Source organism: Ictalurus furcatus, chromosome 28 (assembly GCF_023375685.1).
Source record: "Ictalurus furcatus strain D&B chromosome 28, Billie_1.0, whole genome shotgun sequence".
Taxonomy (NCBI): domain Eukaryota; kingdom Metazoa; phylum Chordata; class Actinopteri; order Siluriformes; family Ictaluridae; genus Ictalurus; species Ictalurus furcatus.
In genome coordinates this window covers 10945894-10960632 of record NC_071282.1, presented here as the reverse complement: position 1 = coordinate 10960632, position 14739 = coordinate 10945894, and positions in this window count along the sequence as shown.

Sequence of the window (14739 nt, the reverse complement as noted above, 5' to 3'; positions counted from 1 at the left end):
TTCAACACAATGAAGTGTGTTGAAGTGGTTTCCCCAAATTCAACTGAAATTGCACCTTATAATGATTTCTCCAATTTCAAAATTATTCAACCCCTTCATGGCAAGCATCTTTAGTACTTATTAGAGCACCCTTTTGCGGTTATGACCTGCTGCAGACAAGATGCATAGCTTCTGGCGGCGTTCCTGAGAAATCTTTGCCCATTCCTCATGAGCAATGGCCTCCAGTTCAATAATATTCTTGGGTTTGTGTGCCACAACAGCCTTCTTCAAATCCCACCAGAGCTTTTCTATGGGGTTCAAGTCAGGTGACTGTGATGGCCCTGTAGAATCTTCCAGGACTTCTTCTGCAACCAAGCCTAGATATATACTCAGCAAAAAAGAAATGTCCCTTTTTCAGGAGATTGTATTTTAAATCTAATTTTGTAAAATCCAAATAAGCTTTATAGATCTTTATTGGAAAGGGTTTAAACAATGTTTTTCATGCTGGTTCAATGAACCATTAACAAGTATTGCACATGCACCAGTGGAACAGTCCTTGAGACACTAACAGTTTACAGGCAGTAGACCTTTCTACTTACTCTGAAAAACACCAGAAGAAAGATGTCTAGGGTGCCTGCTCACCTGTGCGAACATGCCATAGGGATGCTGCAGGGAGGCATGAGGACTGCAGATGTGGCCAGAGCAATAAACTGCAATGTCTATAATGTAAAACGCCTAAGACCGTGCTACAGGGATACAGGAAGTGCAGCTGATCATCCTTGCAGTGGAAAATTACATGCAATCATGATTCCCCCCAGACGTGATCGATAACTTGCTAATGCCTTGGTGGAAGAGTGGAGTAACATCTCACAGCAAGAACTGACAAATCTGGTGCAGTCCATGAGGATGAGATGCCCTGTAGTACTTAAAGCAGCTGTTGGCCACCACTACTGACTGTCACTATTGATATTCCATTTCTGTTCGTCAAATGTCTGTGAAACTTGTTCAGTTTATGTCTCAGTTGTTGAATGTTTTTATGTTAATACAAATATTTACACAATATTTACACATGTTAAGAAATTAGCTTATATATATATATATATATATATATATATATATATATATATATATATATATATATATATATATATATATAATTTCTTTCTTTTTTTTTTTTAAATGAGGACAGCATACATTCTGGTGATTGAACACAATGTAATATTTGATTAGTTCTGAGATAAGCCTAAAATATTTATATAAGCTCCCAAGATGGGAGCTATAAAATGGTATTTTATTTCCACAATAGAAACTAAAATGCTAAGCCTTCTCCAATGATAACCAAATATAATTTAATAAGTATTAATATCAATATAACTATACCTGTTAATAATATTAGTATTATAGTTTTATATTAATATAGCTACCAGTATAAACATGTATGCAGATTAGATAGGATCATTACATAGGAAGAGCTAAGGGAAAGAAGGATACACTTGTTCGGATGGTAAAACAGTGAGCTATGAGCTTGCTTTTCATTAAAGATGCCTGTGGGTTATACAACCCAGAGGACACAAGCCAATTAATTATTTGGTTTCTGGCTTTCAGTTTTGGCAAGCAAGTCTGCCCAAAAAGATACTTAAGGTTTTTTTCTTCTTTTTTATAGCTATAGTCATATAACAGAGGGAAACCATGTTATGCACTTTTCAATTAAGGGATCTCCATAAAATATTTTTCATAGCCATTTCATGACAAATGTCACACATCAAAGAGTAATGCAGCCAGAAACTCACATATCTTGTGTAGCTCTAGTTATCCAGAATCCAGAGAGAATACACTGTCTTTTGGTGGTCCACTGGATGTCCTGCATTTCATTAGCACTTGCATCTGTAGGTAGTATAAGCTATGGACTTCACATCTCTGCAGACCTGATAATAGAACAACTGAAACCAGAAGAATCTGTTTGTGCATTAATCTAGCCTAGAACAGTATGTCAGAATGTGTCACACACAAAGAACTAAAAATCCTTCTATGCCACAAATCAAATGTTCCAATGTCATTTCGATTGGAAGAGTGGAATAGTGTTGTGTAACCTCTAGATAGAAGATTCTTGGTTATCACTTTGGCCTGGTTTTGGTTTTGTGGATAAATAGCACCCTTTAACTCTTGGAACAGTCCACCTGTAACAGTGATGCCTCAGGAAAGAGGCATAGAGCCAAATGCAGAGCTTTATTATCTGTAGGTCCAGACATACGTTTCTTGCTCTTATAACTACATAACTTTCTTATTCCCTCCAGGATTTGACAATTTGACGATCACAGTAATTAATGCAAAATCAAGCAAACTCCAAAATATTCAAAGGAGATTGCAATCTTTCAAAATTACCACTGATTTTCTGCAGATTTTTGCCAAGACGTGTCATCTGATGTCATCACAATGTGCATTTAGTCACTCTTCAATTTAATCACTCTTCAGTTCACATGCATAGACCATGAGTACAGCTAAAAGGTCTTATTTACCAACATCACTGTGAAAGACAATGTGCAACAATTTCATGCAGTTGCAATTTTGCCAAATCAAGCAGTTTTCCACAAAAAAAATGGGCAATTTTCTTCTTTTTCACTCTGTATGGGGAAACAACATGACCGTGGTGTACACGCATTTCTGATGTACAGACATAATCCACTCCATAATCCCCCTTTCCCTCTACAAAACTTTGTAATAAATCTTGCAGTAGAAAAAAACAAACAAAACAAAACAACAAAAAAAAACAAAACAAGAGTAGTTCAAAGTCAGGCAAGGATCAATTCAAAGAGTAGGTAGAAAGACTTGAATTACTGATAACATGCCGAGCACCATGGTAAACATAAACTGTATATTCTAACAGCATCATGTGTTACAAGGGCTGCACAGCTGGAAGTGTGTATGTAATCACACACACACACACACACACACACACACACACACACACACATCTATGTTTAATCCTTTCAAGTCAGACCAAAGTGTTGGAGAGTGTATAGGGTTTCATATAGAGTGGAGCAGAGAAAAGAGGGAGGGAGGCAGCTCTGATGCAACATCATGCCCAGAACAGTCCAACTCAAAGCACATCAATCTGATGTCCTCTTCAAAGTGTCACACACACACACACACACACACACGGAACTGCTTTATGATTCAACAAAAACAGGGAAAAAACACACACACAAAATACAGTCCGTACCCTGAGTTCATCCTTCCAAACACAGACCATCTTTGGATGTGACAGCTTTTTCTGAGTTGCAGAATGAATTGCATTTTGTGGATCTGTATATCTGTTCATCTTTTGTTGGCCATATTTCATCATAACTAGGCTTGCAGCAGAGATAGTTGTGGGTCAGTGTGTGATTACGAATGAGTGCAATAGGCATATGGAAGACACTTTATCTGCCTGACAGTCTGCTTGTTCCAGATCAGCCTAACTCATAAGTAGTTTAATTATTGGATCAACTTTCTCACGGCAGAGGCCACAGAAGCACAGCTGCTTTGGGGAGATGTGAAACCCTATAAGGAGGAAAGAATAAAAATCATTGTGTAATGTGTCAGTACTGTTCACAGCCTCCATTTTACTTCCTGTCTAAGATAACAGACTGATGAATTCAGACAGGACACTAACTGTCTGGTGTCAGAACAAGCATTTTAGACTGCCACACAGTGCATCTGAATAATTTCACTTGCAGTGTAAGTGGACAAGCAAAACAGTAGAAGATTTTATATAATTGTGCAGAAAAATAAAACACAAAATGTGCGTAATGGTATTAGGAAGCACACTCTTTTCATTACTGTTTTTTTCTTCATCTTCATCCTGTTCCCTAAACACATACGAGCACAGAGCTCCCTTCCACATTCCCCTTCCAACAGCAAGCTCTCTGATGATGTCATCCTCTCAATCACTACCAGATTGGACTATGGCTGGGCCAAAAAGTGAACCTCAAAGGGAACAGGACATACATATGTGATGGGCCGTTACTTTCTTCTTGTCAGGCTGCACTTAAAGGGTCCACAGGCAATCCATAACACGTACACACAAAACTTTTGCACCCTGAAATACACACACACACACACAAACACACATAATTTTTTGTATATATGTATGTGCAGGTGCATCTAAAAATGTTGAATATCGTGGAAAAGTAAATGTTTAACCATAATTTAATTCAAAAAGTGGAACTTTCATATGTTCTAGATCAGTGGCCCCCTGGGGGGTGTGCAGAGATTGTAAGGGGGGGGGCAAATTTTTTCAAGAAAAAAGCAGACAGGGCATCATTTGGGTACTCTGTGTATTTCATTGCTTTTCAAATAGAATGTGCATGTATGAAAAACTCTGCGTTCTCTCTCCCTCTGCATTTTTTTTTTTTTGCTGGGGAGAGGCAGAGCATAGTCTGCCTTTTATCTAGCTGTCAGTGAAGACCAGTGTTGCCAACTTAGCGACTTTTTTTTTTTTGAGAAAAAAAAAGTACCTAGTGACTTTTTGGACAAACCTTAGCAACTTTCCAAATGTCGCCATTACTGTCCTGCGGCACTCTCACTTCTCTCTGCATCTGCTCTGTTCAGTGAGGGGCTGAGAGCCGGAGATTGAACAATGACTACTTTTACATGGACAGCAGTACTCTAATTATTGACCTTATTCTGAATAAGACAATGCTCTGGTTATGGTGTTTACATGTATTGCTTTTTACATGTTATAGAACAGAGATCGATTTAGGGCATACGTCATTACGTCCTGACGCCATGCTGTCCAACGTTCCCTTCAGAATTTCACGTCTCAACATACAGTTGGTCTTCGTTATGGTACCGTATACAGTTTTAGGTGTTTCATTTTTAATTTTACGAAAACTTTGTAGTGCAGTTAATTATTTGTCATGCTATACGTGTAAATAGACGACTGCTTGAAGCCATGGGCTGCGTCTGAAACCACATACTTACCTACTAAATCATCACTGACTGTGGAAACTTCACACTGGACTTCAAGCAACTTGGATTCTGTGCCTCTCCACTCTTCCTCCAGACTCTGGTAGCTTGTTTTCAAAATGAAATGCAAAATTTACTTTCATCTTCCCCATGATTGTGGTTGTGTGTACTGAACCAGACTGAGAGATTAAAGGTTCAGGAAACCTTTGCAAGTGTTTTGAGTTAATTAGCTGATTACAGCTCTTCTCAGGTCGACATTTCTGTATTATAAATTCTTTATTCTAATATTTTGAGATACTGGATGTTTGATTTCCATGAGCTGTAAGCTGTAATCATCAAGATTAAAACAAAAATATAGAAAATATGAAAGTATATATATATTTTTTTAGATGCACCTGTATCTCTCTCTCTCTCTCTCTCTCTCTCTCTCTCTCTCTCTCTCTATATATATATATATATATATATATATATATATATATAACCATCCATCTTCTATACTGATTATCCTACAGGGTCACAGGGAACCTGGAGCCCATCCCAGGGAACATCAGGCACAAGGCACAATTCATCGCAGGGCACAATCACACACACACACACATGCACACGCACACCCACACACCCACACACACAATCATACTGTGTGTGTGTGTGTTTAGGGGATGCAAAGGGTCTGTGCATATGTGTTAGTGGAGCCTTAATGTGCAGCCTGACACAAAGAAAGTGTGTGTGTATTTTGTATTTATAATGCTGCAACCCACTAGTAGTCGATCCTGCCTGGATTTATGCCAAGACCAGCATGAGTGACAGCACACATGGCTTTGATCATACCCCTAGGCCTGGTTTGAGCTCAAGACAACCAACTCCTTCACAGCCATTATGCTGTTTCTTCCAACCAGTTTACAGGCAACTCCGGAATTATTGGCTCCCTACAGGAGAATAGACCAAATAAATTTTATAAACTAAACAGTAAAACAACATTCAACTCAAACAAAAGGAAAACTATTTATCTTTCCTCTAACAAAATGATCACACAGCTTTAAAATAAAACCATTTTCTCTCAAAAACACATTTGATAGCACATATTACTATTTTTAAATAAATGCAAAAAAAAAAAAAACCTTTTGTCCTTATTTTTTTTTTTATCTGTAGTTCCCTTTGACCAAATATGAGGGCTTTTAACACGAAACAAACTGATGGTTGTTAATCTATATAATTCAGGTAATTGATATAATGTGTTAATACAAAATACAATACATAAGCAGTTCATTAAGGTATCATTAAGCAGAATCAGGATTGCTATAAAACAGTTCTAAAAGAATGGTTATTAATTTTCCAGGAATTGCATGCATTGGTATATTATTCCCACATACAGTGAGGAAAATGGTGAAAAATGCAAAGAAGACCTCAAAGATCACCACTTCTATAATAGCAAGCTGTTTACACTGCCTACACGAAAAACACTTCATTTTAAAATATTGTGTTCTTTTTTTTTTAATTAAATTTTTCTAATGAAAGTTGCTCATATTTCTGAAGTTGACTGAAATTTCTTTCGTTCTTTATTCCCACACTCCTGCTGCATGCCAAAAAATTATAGAACTCTTGAAAGAGAAAAGGCATCTGGACCTTTTCAAACACTCCTCCAGCCTCCTAATACTAATCAGAGCCATTAAGCTAAAAGCTCTGTGACAGAAAAGCTGAACTTTGAGGTTGCTTAAGAAACTTATGGGAAAGGGGTAGAATTATACCATCTGGCATCTGACTACACACATGTAACATGAGCATCCAGAGAATGGTGATTGTACTAATTGTATTTCAGTGGGTAAGGCCAAATTCCCACACTAGTACAGCTGTAGGATTTACTACACTCTAAATTTTAAGCATAGATTGATACAGTGAGATTTAGCTGCATTCTGATATCTCATACTGGTAATTATCTTCTGGCTGTAAGTAAGTAGAAACTCTTGTGATTACATAAGCTGGCTTGAGCAAAAGGCAAACTGCAAATCTGATACCAAACACATTAAACTTTTCCAGAAGAGGAACCAATGTTAGTTTGACTGGTGACATGTATTCAGTCTGTATAAACCACGTTCCCATAATTTAACTCGGAAAGCTGAAGTTTGGCAAATTTCTAAAATTATATAAGGTACATTTAGACCTAAATATGTGTGAAAGATACAGGAACATGTCATGGTTCCGACTACATTTCCCATCAGCCACTGCACCTCATCGCATCACGTCACATGAATGTTTGCACCTGTGTCATGTTTTCGTTAATAAGCCAGAGTATTGAAGTCACATCTTGCACCTCACTCATTGGCTGCGTCCAAAATCATGTACTGTGACAGTCCCATACTGCATTCGATTCAGTACCTACTGCTTGGTCTTTGATACAGTATGTAGTGATCAGTATATGTGTGTAGTATAAATACAATCTGGACATACTACATCCGCCATGTTGGCATTGTCATGTGACCTACAACTTATACAACTTACAACTTATGGGATAGCTCAGTATCTGTTGGTTCCCTACTGCAGAATCTCAGCGGAAGCAACACGTCATCCAGGTATTTCCCACCTACTGTTTTATGAATACTGAGAATTTGGACATACTACTCCTGCTTTTTGGCTACTGTATAGTAGAGTAGTAGGGGTATTCAGCCATTGTCTAGCTGAATTGATTTTGTTGTCAGTAAACCATTTTTGAGTTGATTTTGATGTAGGTTTTGGATCATTGTCCTGCTGGAAGATCCAACCATGGCCCATTTTAAGCTTTCTGGTAGAGGCAGTCAGGTTTTCATTTAATATCTGTTGGTAGAGGCAGAAAAACAGCCCCAAAACATTAAAGAGCCACCACCATATTTAACTGTGGGCATGAGTTACTTTTCCATATGACTAACTCTCTGTGTGAGCCAAAACCACTTCTGGTGTTTATTGCCAAAAAGCTCTATTTACCATAGAACCTGATCCCATTTGAAGTTCCAATAGTGTTTGGCAAACTGAAGACGCTTGAGTTTGTTTTTGAATGAGAGTGGAGGCTTTTTTCTTGAAGTCCTTCCAAACAACTTGTGGTGATGTATGTGACATTGGATAGTAGTTTTGGAAACTTTCTGACTCCAAGATGCAACTTCTGCAATTCTTCAGCTTTGATCCTTGGAGATTTTTTGTGGCCACTCAAACCGTCCTTTCACAGTGCTTTGAGACAATATAGACACACATCCTCTTCCAGGTTGATTCATAACATTTCCAGTTGACTGGAACTTCTTTATTGTCCTGATGATGGAAATTGGACTTTTTAATGCTTTGCTATTCTTTTATAGCCACTTCCCATTTTGTGAAGCTCAACAACCTTTTGCCACATATCACAGCTACAGTATCTCACAAAAGTGAGTACACCCCTCACATTTTTGTAAATATTTGATTATATCTTTTCATATGACAACACTGAAGAAATGACACTTTGCTACAATGTAAAGTAGTGAATGTACAGCTTGTGTAACAATGTAAATTTGCTGTCCCCTCAAAATAACTCAATACACAGCCATTGATGTCTAAACTGCTGGCAACAAAAGTGAGTATACCCCTAAGTGAAAATGTCAAAATTGGGCCCAATTAGCCATCTTCCCTCCCTGGTGTCATGTGACTTGTTAGTGTTACAAGGTCTCCGGTGTGAATGGGGAGCAGGTTTGTTAAATTTGGTGTCATCGCTCTCACACTCTCTCATACTGGTCACTGGAAGTTCAACATGGCACCTCATGGCAAAGACCTCTCTGAGGATCTGAAAAAAAGAATTGTTGCTCTACATAAAGATGGCCTAGGCTATAAGAAGATTGCCAAGACCCTGACACTGAGCTGCAGCATGATGGCCAAGACCATACAGTGGTTTAACAAGACAGGTTCCACTCAGAACAGGCCTCACCATGGTCGACCAAAGAAGTTGAGTGCACATGCTCACCGTGATATCCAGAGGTTGTCTTTGGGAAATAGACGTATGAGTACTGCCAGCATTGCTGCAGAGGATGAAGGAGTGGGGGGTCAGCCTGTCAGTGCTCAGACCATACGCCACACACTGCATCAAATTGGTCTGCATGGCTGTCATCCCAGAAGGAAGCCTCTTCTAAAGATGATGCACAAGAAAGCCCGCAAACAGTTTGCTGAAGACAAGCAGACTAAGGACATGGATTACTGGAACCATGTCCTGTGGTCTGATGAGACCAAGATAAACCCTAACGCCGTGATCGTTGGGGAATCCATTGTGCGAAACGTCCGCGTTGTTTCAACAAAGGGTAAGGTGCACACACATTGTTTTTCTGGTGCTCGTGTCCTTGATGTCGCTGCACAGGTATCCAGGATCCTGAAGAAGGATGAGCGCATTGAAGCGGTTGTGCTGCACGCAGGGGCGAACGACATCAGGCTGCGGCAGAGGTTCTAAAGAGGGACTTTGCCAGCCTGATCGAGACGATATGAGGCAGATCACCCCCCGGGAAGATCATCATCTCTGGACCTCTTCCCACATACAGACGTGGAGCCGAAAGGTTCAGTAGACTTCTAGCTTTAAATGACTGATTAGTTTCTTGGTGTACTGAACAGAATCTGGTGTTTGTTAATACCTGGAATCTGTTCTGGGAGCGTCCTAGATTGTTTCATCCTGTTGGCCTGCACCCCAGCAGCCTCGGAGCGGAACTGCTGTCAGACAACATCTCCAAGGCGCTACACACCAAGTGACTGCTTACCGTAAGTACATCTTCCTACAATAACAACATTCATCATATGCAATGTTCAATTAATAGTTCAACACCTGTAGTACATACAATAGAGACTGTGTCTGTTCCCCGAGCTATACAAATACATAGAAAATTTCGGAAAGTCTGCTTTAGTAACCTAATTATCATAAAATTAGATCAAACGGAATGCACATCCAGCACCTTTAATCTGAAGTTACGATTATTAAACATTAGATCTCTTGCGTCTAAGGATCTTGTTAATGTTAATTGTTAATGAAATCATTACTGATCAGGAATGCAATTTAATGTGTTTAATGGAAACTTGGATTAAACCAAACGAGTACATAGCATTAAATGAAGCCAGTCCTCCTGGATACAGTTATGTACATCAGCCTCGTTCAACTGGTAGAGGAGGAGGTGTTGGTCTTATCCATAATCAAAATCTAGGCGTCACACAAAAACCTAGCCATAAATTTAATTCTTTTGAAATTCTTTATACCAGCATAACTTATGTAACCACAAAAAAATAAGTCAATTCCTCTAATTATTATTTACAAACCCCCAGGGCCATATACTGAATTTCTTAGTGAATTTGCAGACTTTATCTCAAACCTGGTTCTTTCTGTAGATAAAGCATTAATTGTCTGTGATTTTAATATTCATTTTGATAACTTGGAAGACCCTCTGAGAATAGCGGTTGTGTCCATCTTAGATTCAGTAGGGATTAAACAGAACATAATCGGACCTACTCATAATGGTGGTCACACTCTTGACCTCATACTAACATATGGGTTAAATATAGAAAATATTGCAATTTTTCCACAGTCTGAAGTTGTCTCAAACCATTATCTTATCTCGTTCATAATACGTATTGATCATAATATTTCCACCTCGCCTTGCTACTGCGTAAAATGTACTTTCACATTAGCTACTGCACCAAGCTTCATAAATAACCTCACAGAGACATCAATTAGATTTGGATCACCATCTGATCCAATAGAACTTGATCAGACGACTGAATGCTTAGAGTCAACACTCCGCTACACGCTAGATAGAGTGGCTCCACTCAAAAGAAAAATAATTAGAAAAAACTAGCACCCTGGTATAACGATCAAACACGTACCTTAAAACAGACCACTCGACAATTAGAACGTAATTGGAGTTAAACCAAATTGGTAATATTTCAAACAGCTTGGAAGGAGAGCCTCCTGAACTATAGAAAGTCTCTTAGCGATGCTAGGAAAGTCTATCTCTCCACCTTAATAGGAGACAGCAAAAACAATTCTAGATTTCTATTCAACACAGTAGCAAAATTAACTAGGAATAAAACCACTACAGAAAGAAGCACTCAATCACTACATAGCAGCGAAGATTCCATGAAATTTTTCATTGGTAAGATTGAAAATATTAGATGTGAAATTCAGGCTATTAAATTAAAACCAGACAGTATTATAACTAACCCTGTAGATGATAATATAGCAATATCAGATCAATGTTTAGAATGTTTTACTCCCCTTAGAGAGACCGAACTAGCTTCATTACTCTATTCAGCAAATTCATCAACTTGCATACTAGATCCTGTACCTACATGTTTGTTTAAACAGATTTGTCCTGGAGTAATTGAACCGCTTTTAAATATAATCAATTCTTCCCTTAGCACTGGCTATGTACCTAAATCACTTAAATTAGCAGTTATTAAACCCCTGATTAAAAAACCTGACCTTGACCCCTCTCAACTGTCCAGCTATAGACCAATATCAAATCTCCCCTTCATCTCTAAGATATTAGAAAAGGTTATAGCACAGCAGCTATGCTCGTACTTACATAGGAATAACATTCATGAAATGTACCAGTCAGGATTTAGACCTCATCATAGCACAGAGACAGCGTTAGTTAAAGTAGTAAATGACCTACTTCTGGCCTCTGATCAGGGTTGTGTCTCGCTGCTTGTGTTACTTGACCTTAGTGCAGCTTTTGATACTATAGATCATACTATTTTCCTTGACAGATCAGAAAATGTTGTTGGCATTAAGGGAACATTCCTCTCCTGGCTCAGGTCTTATTTGACCAATCAGTATCAGTTCGTAGATGTAAATGGAGACTTCTCTATGCATAACGAGGTTAAATTTGGTGTTCCACAAGGTTCTGTTTTAGGCCCACTGCTTTTTACTTTATATATGCTACCTCTAGGTCAAATTATTTGTAAACATGGAATTAGATTCCACTGTTATGCTGATGATACACAGTTGTATGTTTCAGCGAAGCCAGAGGACAGACAGCAGTTTAGTAAAGTTGAAGAATGTGTAAAGGACATTAGACGTTGGATGCTCACTAACTTCCTTTTACTTAATTCTGATAAGACAGAAGTACTTGTACTAGGACCACGTGTAGCTAGAAGTAAGCTTTCTGATCACATAGTTACTCTGGATGGACTTTCTGTTTCATCACGTGCAGCAGTAAAAGACCTTGGAGTGATTCATTTGATGCTCATGTAGATAATATTACTAGGATAGCCTTCTTTCATCTCAGAAATATTTCTAAGATAATAAATATATTGTCACTACATGATACAGAAATATTAGTTCATGCTTTCGTCACCTCAAGACTAGATTACTGTAATGCCTTACTGTCTGGATGCTCCAGTAGGAGCATAAACAAACTCCAGTTAGTCCAGAATGCAGCTGCTAGAGTCTTAACTAGAACCAGAAGATATGACCACATCACCCCGATCTTATCAACACTGCATTGGCTCCCAGTGAAATCTCGCATTGATTATAAAATACTATTATTAACCTATAAAGCACTAAATGCCTCGGGCCACAGCATCTAAGCGACCTTTTGGTTTTCTATGATCTGCCACACCTACTTAGATCGAAAGATGCAGGCTATCTGACAGTACCTTGAATAGTGAAGGCTACAGCGGGGGGAAGAGCTTTCTCTTATAGAGCCCCACAGTTATGGAACTGTCTTCCAATTAGTGTTCGGGACTCAGACACAGTCTCAGTGTTTAAGTCTAGGCTTAAAATGTATTTGTTTACTCAAGCCTACCCTGACTAGACTTTATATTATGCTAAGCACAGTCCTAATAATCTTTTCTCTCCCTCTCTCTTTCTGCCGAGCCACACACAATTTTATGGAGATACTAGAGATCCTGATCCTTTCTGCTCTCCGGACCTGCCTGATCTGTTTTGGATGTACTACCTCTGGATGGAGCTCTCATCTACTCCAATTCCAGATTGCTGGGACTAGGGCTGCTTCTAAGGCCAAACAGACTCCATATAAATCCATAATGAACTTTTTCACACTATCTGTTGTTACCCAGATGAGGATGGGTTCCCTTCTGAGTCTGGTTCCTCTCAAGGTTTCTTCCTCTTAAAACATCTTAGGGAGTTTTTCCTTGCCACCGTCGCCACTCAGTGGCTTGCTCAGTTGGGATAAATTCGCACCTTCAATATCTGTATACCATGTTGATATTTCTGTAAAGCTGCTTTGAGACAATGTCTCTTGTAAAAAGCGCTATACAAATAAAATTGAATTGAATTGAATTGAACTTGGGAGCTACAGTTCATTGAGGGAACCATGAATGCCAACATGTACTGTGACATACTGAAGCAGAGCATGATCTTCGGAGACTAGGCCGCAGGGCAGTATTCCAGCATGGTCACGACTTTTGCCTTGCTAAAGAAGCTGAGGGTGAAGATGATGGACTGGCCAAGCATGTCTCCAGACCTAAACCCTATTGAGCATCTGTGGGGCATCCTCAAACGGAAGGTGGAGGAGCACAAGGTCTCTAACATCCACCAGCTCCATGATGTCATCATGGAGGAGTGGAAGAGGACTCCAGTGGAAACCTGTGAAGCTCTGGTGAACTCCATGCCCAAGAGGGTTAAGGCAGTGTTGGAAAATAATGGTGACCACACAAAATATTGACACTTTGGGCCCAATTTGGACATTTTCACTTAGGGGTGTACTCACTTTTGTTGCCAGCGGTTTAGACATTAACGGCTGTGTGTTGAGTTATTTTGAGGGGTCAGCAAATTTACACTGTTACACAAGCTGTACACTCAGTACTTTACATTGTAGCAAAGTGTCATTTCTTCAGTGTTGTCGCATGAAAAGATATAATCAAATACTTACACAAATGTGAGGAGTGTACTCACTTTTGTGAGATACTGTATATCCCTTGGTCTTACCCATTGTTGTGAATGACTAAAGGAATGTTTTACCTCATATTTAAACAGGAAGTCATGGTTGAACAATTCCCTGTTCCTAGTCACCCATGTGTACTAATTTTTAAAAAAATGTACTTGGGAACATACTTCCAATATATTTTTCTCATATGAATTTATAGGGGTGCCAATACTTCTGTCACACATATATTTAACAAAGATATATTTTTTGGGTAAACCTGTGTTGTGTTTGCAATTGTTTGATGTCCATGAGAGCAGACTATTTTTGTGATTTTTTAAAACAAAATATCAAAAAGTTAAAAAATAAAGGCAATTTTTCACAGCCTTCTTTGCTCATATTTACCAAGTGTGCCAGTATTAGTGGAGGGAACCGTATTTAATCTATTGTTCCTGTTACGCCACGGCGAACTCGCGGCTGCAGTTCCCAGCGTGTAGTACCGCCATTGGACATGGCGGACGAGGACTACACTTCCCAGCCATGCCCGCGCTCGAGTTCGCCAGAGTTCTGATTACAAACACCTGCACTGTATCAAAAGTTATAAAAGGAGCTCGTTAACATCAGCCACTTGCGAAGAAAACACTCAGCAGCCTCGTCTCTGTCGTATACCAAGCCATAGTTTCTTATCTGCTATCCTGGTTTAGACATCAGCTTGTTTGTTGACTACGATTCTGCCTTATCCCAGTATTACCCGTTTGCCTGATCATCTGACCCTGATTTCCTGCGGTACTTCGTCTTTCGTCTGCCCCACGCACTCTGGGCTGTTCGTCCGCGCTTGACTCCGCAAAGGAATCGTAACAGATTACTTCGCCAACTATGGAGACAGCGGACACCCCAGAGTGGCAGCGCTACATCCTGGACCAAAACCACGCATTAGCGGTATATCGGGATGAGATATCAC